Source organism: Anser anser (genome assembly GCF_964211835.1).
Source record: "Anser anser genome assembly, chromosome: 4".
Lineage (NCBI taxonomy): Eukaryota > Metazoa > Chordata > Aves > Anseriformes > Anatidae > Anser > Anser anser.
The window spans coordinates 1,474,695-1,480,694 of record NC_139724.1 but is presented as its reverse complement, the minus strand read 5'-3'; the positions used below and the strand labels follow the sequence as shown (position 1 = coordinate 1,480,694).

General features: G+C 40.2%; 1 protein-coding gene across 14 annotated transcripts in view; it reads left to right on the top strand.

Annotated features, from left to right (window-relative positions):
* Positions 1 to 480: 480 nt before the first annotated feature.
* Positions 481 to 6,000, top strand: part of LOC310898756 (bifunctional heparan sulfate N-deacetylase/N-sulfotransferase 3) — a 382,477-nt gene continuing 376,957 nt past the window's right edge. For 13 of the 14 annotated variants that reach the window (XR_014583603.1, XR_014583604.1, XR_014583605.1 and 10 more), the window contains exons 1-2: positions 481 to 617; positions 1,337 to 1,461. The gene's annotated coding sequence lies outside the window, so the exon portion shown is untranslated. The remainder of the gene's footprint in view (positions 618 to 1,336; positions 1,462 to 6,000) is intronic. The other variant, XR_014583614.1, reaches the window with a different exon arrangement.

The window sequence follows — 6,000 nt, the reverse complement described above, 5'->3', positions numbered from 1 at the left end:
GCTGAGGTATTAGATACCTTTTCACAGATAAAGTTTATTCTTTAATTAAACAATATCCCTAAAAGCACAAATCATGTTCTCAGTGCAGGGAGACTGCTGTAGACACATCAGAAAATAAATTGGGTCACTCCCATCTCCCTAGCAGCATGTCTAGCTGCCTTTATACATCTTCCACTCAATTTCCTTATAAGCCCTGAAAATGCATATTCAGTGCAGTAATTTATCCTCAATGCTTCAGTGCAGAACAGCCTTAATTTGCCAATTAACACTTCACCACCCTCCAGCAGGGCCATCAGTTTCTTCACGACTGTTAAAGCAGCAGTGGGATTGTGCTTGCTTACTTCGGAGCTTGGTGCTGCCAAGGGGGTTACCTACAGGTGAAAGTCGTTTCCATTACAAAGTTCTCACTTCCAGAGCATGAGAGTTGAAATACCGTGGTATCAGCTCAAGTGGTGTTTCACAGTTGTTACAGTTACGTAGGCTGATGTTTCTCTCCTCTGATTTGTTTTTGTTTTTTTTTTTAAACAAATGAAACAAAAAGGAGTAAGAAATGAATCTTTCAAGAACAGGTGTAGTATAGCTCCTAAAGTAGCAGTGACCAGAACTGGAAGGAAGAGGTAACTTGAAAACTCATGATTATACTTAAACCTTTTGTCTTATAATCAGGCACTTAATGACTCTACTGCACATTAAACATGTTATCAGTCAAGCTGGGTAGAGCTTAAAGTTTGAAGCGTTTCACGTCCTGGCTGTAGAAAGCACAGTCTAGCATTTGGTCAGGCTGTAGCTGCAGCTCCTCAGTGTTGTAACCCTCTCTGATTTACTGTGCTGGTGTACCTTCAAAATAGTAAAAATGCACGTAATAAAGGTCTATCAATGTGCACAACTCTTTAAAGCAATTCTGTGATAATTCTAAGCAATCTTTTGTTACCATATCAAATAGCTTACTTCAATAGTCGAACTTGGAGAACAAGGGGAAGGCAATAAATATGTTATGTCCCTTTCAGCTTTTAAGGTGAAAATCTGCTCCAAATCATGCTTTGGATGTTGTATTTCAGTCAGTTTGGTTTCATAGAATTTGTCTGTAAGACACCAGGGCTGAAGTGTGATTCTTAGTAACAATATCTCTTTAAAATGAATTCATTTTCAATTTTCCCGTGATGCTTTTTTATTTTAAGGTAGGAAATCTATTAACTTGTTATCCAATAAGTCCTGCCAAACAATGTGCATTGAATTTTTATTATAAAGAAGAGCTATAATGTTCATAATTCTAAGCTTTATTGAGGGTAGACTTAATTCTTCTTTGAGTTTTCTGATACCTGCTTTTGTTTTCCAGCAGAATGTGGGAAATGTTAGCTGTGAAGTCCTGATCAACTAATTGCTTTGGTCTTGCTAATTGCACTCACCCTGATCTACAAATGGAAGAGTCATTGGACTGTTTTCAGTGTTTCCTCTGGACAGGTATGAAATTAACATTGGTTCCAAGTTCTTTGTTAGCCTTTATACTCTGGCACTAGAAGCAGGGTTCATGCTTTTGGATATTGTAAAGCTAAAGTGATAGAAAAGGGTTTTTTGTGAAACTGTTGGGGATCAATTTCTAACAGTTCTTTGATGTTATGTAGTAGCTCAACCTGGAACAGAAATAAATTGCTAAAGCAGAGGCTTGATCAAAGTTAGAGGGATAGCTTAGGTTTACAAAGAAACCTGATAATATTTTTAAGTTAATATTATAAAATCTCAGCTACAGCTCAAGAATCCGTTTAAAGTCAACACAAGTTTTGTTATTGACTGATTTGAATCAGGCACATACAGAAAATGCTGCTGGCTGGGGAAGGATCCCAGCTGTTAAGATTCCCTTAGAGTTAAACCTATGCGATCACTGTGCCAGTCTGGGGTGAGCCCCATCTGGGGCCCTTAGGAGCTGTGAGGAAGTACTCATGCCATGCTATTTTACAGAGAACCTGGAGACAAAAGAGGTCCGGGTTGATCCTGTGGTTGTTAGATCCATGTTTACCTAAACTGAAAGCCCAAAACCACGTATGGAAACAGGGCAGGGTAAATGGGAAGTCTGTGGCTTTCTCATACGCAGCTAAAGTGCTTATGGGGAGAGTGCAATAATGGTTGGTGGTTTGTGTGCTCCTGGAGATGGACACGTAACCCAAGCCCTGTTATTTTAGTTGTGCTCAAAGGCATTCAGAAGAAAATAAATAGTTGGTTTGTTTTTGTTTTCTGTAATAAATGAATAAATTGAATGTTGCTACCTAATATACCAGGTGGTCACATTCACTGAAGACGAAGATTTTTCCATTAAAATATTACGCGTAAGTGATGTATTATGTAAATATGAGAAGCCACTTTATTACTTCTTGCACTGTGGATTTCTTCTTAATCTCATCTATGATGGGTAAAAGACTGTAAGCAGATGAAAAGACCTCTGCCAGTTCTGTTAGACTATGAGGTTGGATTAGAGCCAATTGCGAGTTTTTTGCAAAACATAGTACTTTTTCATTGCAAGGCAGCTACCTCAGATGTCAGCTGAAATACATTTCTGAGACAAATGCAAATCTGCCATTGTCCTCTGTGTCTGAGTGTTCATGCATACAGATGTTTGATTTCCAAATATCAAGGAGTTTTCAAAAATTAGTTTTGAAACTATTGCAAATGTGTGTACAGGAATTAGTTAGAACTTCTATGCAGTGGAATAAAAAATAATCTTTAAAAATGAGCAGCACTTCTGTATTACAATTTCTTCTCTCCAGTTTTGGGCCATGTGTAAACTTAAGTAGATAATGCTTTACTTTAGGCTACTAGAATGTTATTAACTGATACTGTGAGAAACTTGCTGATCATCAGCTATCTGTCATAAGAGACTATAGGTTTACTCTTTAATAATTGTTGGCGTTCAGTGAGTTTGTAGTTTTTTTTAAAAAACATTTATTCTTCATATGCGATTTTGAAATGAACGTTGCTTTTTTTGCAGTGTTATAAAGTAAGTCATTTTTCTTTGTAGCAATTAATGCTGCTTCTTTATGCTTAAGGTTTCAAGACCCTAATGTAAATGAACTATTACAATGAACTTCACCACTTACCATGAAGTTTCACAGTAGTGCAGCTCTTGATCTGCATTTGAAACTATACTTTAAGGTCATTCACATGTGTGTTTGTTTTTTTTTTACTCTGCTTTGCCACCATTACTATGGCTTCACTTGATGATTAGGATTTTCACCTAGTTGGAAGTCAAAAGAACATTTCACAAACAGGATAGCTTTATTTTATATGACAGTATTTTTCAGGCTTCTAAGTATAGCTAAAGTCTGAAACAAACACCAGGCTTAGCAGCTTCAGCTGTGCTGAGAGAAAATTCATTCTTCCTGGAAGATTTTTGTTTGTTTTTATTTTCATCTCTAAACCAGCTGCTGTATTCCTGGAATTATTCCTTAGGAATTCAAATGTACCTCTTCTATCAGTGGCACTGCTGGAAGAAAAATCAGCCAAATGGGCAAGAACAGTGAAGCATAAGCCATGAGCATGCTGCTGAGCACAAGAGAGTAGGAGGAATAGGAATAAGCAATAGTAAAACTCTTGGTATCTTTCTGGCACCATCCATTACTTAACGTTTCTCTGATATTCTTCTACTGTAAATGAGCCTTCTGTAAAAAGTTTCTTCAGCATACAGAAATGGAAGTTTCAGTATAAGAAAATATATTGAATTATTTTGTGACATTTCTTATAAACCTCCTTTTAGAAAGATGTTTTTGTTCTTATTCTATTCGAGAGATTTTTCTTCCATATCTGCCGTGAATGACTTGAAAACCGTGAGAAAGAGAGGGAGGGCTGGTAACTTTGTTAAAGTCAGAGAAGTGACTATGGGATTGAAAAGGGCTGGCTAGGGGGGAGGAGGGGGTAGTGTCACTTCTTCCTTCAGGAAAAAGGTGTCGTATTTGCTCATACTCCCATTTCCCTGTGTGGTGGTTTTACTTGGGTGAGTGGCTGAGCTCCACCACAACCACTCTCTCACTCCCCCTCCTGTAAGAGGAATGGGGAGAAAATACGATGAAAAGGACTCAAGGGTTGCGATAAGGATGAGGAGATCGCGCAGTAATTATCGTGATGGGCAAAACAGACTCAGCATAGGGAGATAGTAAGATTTATTACCTATTACTAACAAGCTAGAGAAGTGAGAAACAAAGGAAAGAAACCAAAAGCACCTTCCCCCCCATCCACCCTCTTCCACCTCCTCCCCCCAAGCGGCACGGGGGAACGGGGGAATGGGGGTTATGGTCAGTCTATAGCACTTCTTCTCCACTGCTCCTTCTTGGTCACTCTTGTCCCCTGTGCTGTGGGGTCCCTCCCACGGGATGCAGTCCTTGCCGAACTGATCCGGCGTGGGCTGCCCACAGGCAGCAGCTCTTCAAGAACTGCTCCAGATATGGGTCCATACCACGGGGTCCATCCCTCAGGAGCAAACTGCTCCAACCTGGATCCCCCACGGGCAGCAGCTCCTGCCAGCTCACCTGCTCCTGCGTGGTCTCCTCTCCACGGGCTACAGGTCCAGCCCGGAATCTGCTCCGGCAGGGGTCTTCCACAGGCCACAGCCTCCGTCGGTGCAGGTCCACCTGCTCCACCGTGGTCTCCTCCACGGGCTGCAGCGTGGAACCCTGCTCCACCGTGGTACTCCATGGGCTGCAGGGGGACAGCCTGCTTCACCATGGTCCTCACCACAGGCCGCAGGGGACTTCTGCTCCGGCGCCTGGAGCACCTCTCCCCCTCCTTCTTCACTGACCTTGGCACCTGCAAGGCTGTTCCTCACTCCTCTCACTCTCCCAGCTGCTGTGTGGTGCAGCATTTTTTTTCCTTGTCTTAAATATGCTCTCACAGAGGTGCAAACCAACATCGCTTATTGGCTCAGCTCTGGTCAGCAGTGGGGCCCTTACCAAACATGGTGCAGCTTCTAGATCCTTCTCACAGAAGCCACCCCTATGGCCCCCTGCTACCAAAACCTTGCCACGTAAGCCCACTACACCCTGGCAGGTAAAAGAACAGCAGTGGTGAAATTATACTTACACGATCATCTCTGAATTCAAGCCTAAGCCAAACTGAAGTTACACCCATAGTCTTCTCTTTGTTTAGTTCTTTTTCTTCTCTGTTTGCATATATTCTTATTTTTTCTCATGAAGCAATTCGCACTAAACTATTGAATACAAGACTTTACAATATGCTTGAGTAATTAAAGACATATTGAAAATCATTTTACAGTAATCCAAAACGCAAGCTTACATTTAAAGGCTCAAAGCTGATGTGCTTTGTTTGATTATGGAAGGTTGGCATCAGAGTAGACTTTTTCATTTCATTGAATAAGCTGATTCAACAGACATGTATGGTAGTAAGAGTACTTTAAAACCCATGAAGGATACCAGGCAGCTAACTTTTTTTTCATGCATCCAGATGCTCAGGCAATCAAGTTGGGTGCTTGGGTTGCTTTTCTCCCTTTATGACGTGTCCTGCTTTCAGGCTTCCAATTCATAGTTTTCTGCAGAAATGATTCTTTTTCCTGATTTCAAATTTCCAGTGTTTAAATGTTTCAATAGCATTCCTTTCCCACACTCTTTCCCCACATCTGGAATGGAAATTCTGGTCATTGTGTTGTTTACATTAATTTTTCAGAGAAAGGAAGTGACATTTATAGAAGAATGACTGAACTGCTGTTAAAAACACAATTGTTCTTTGTTTATATATAGTAGAGACTTTTTCTTTTAATTGGATAGCTTTCATTATGAAATTAAAAACTGTGGTCTTCAAATGTCAGACTGCAAAGGTAAAAGTAACATTAAGCTAAAAACTCAAAGGGTGAAATCTTTTTCAGAAAGTGTATGTGCATTTTCAAACAGATTGAAACAGACGTTTCCATAACTGTAATTTATGCAATTCTGAATCAGAATTTAGATTAACTCTTTGAAGTGTCTGCTACAAAGAGCTGTGATGTTAAAAACTCCAGTTCTT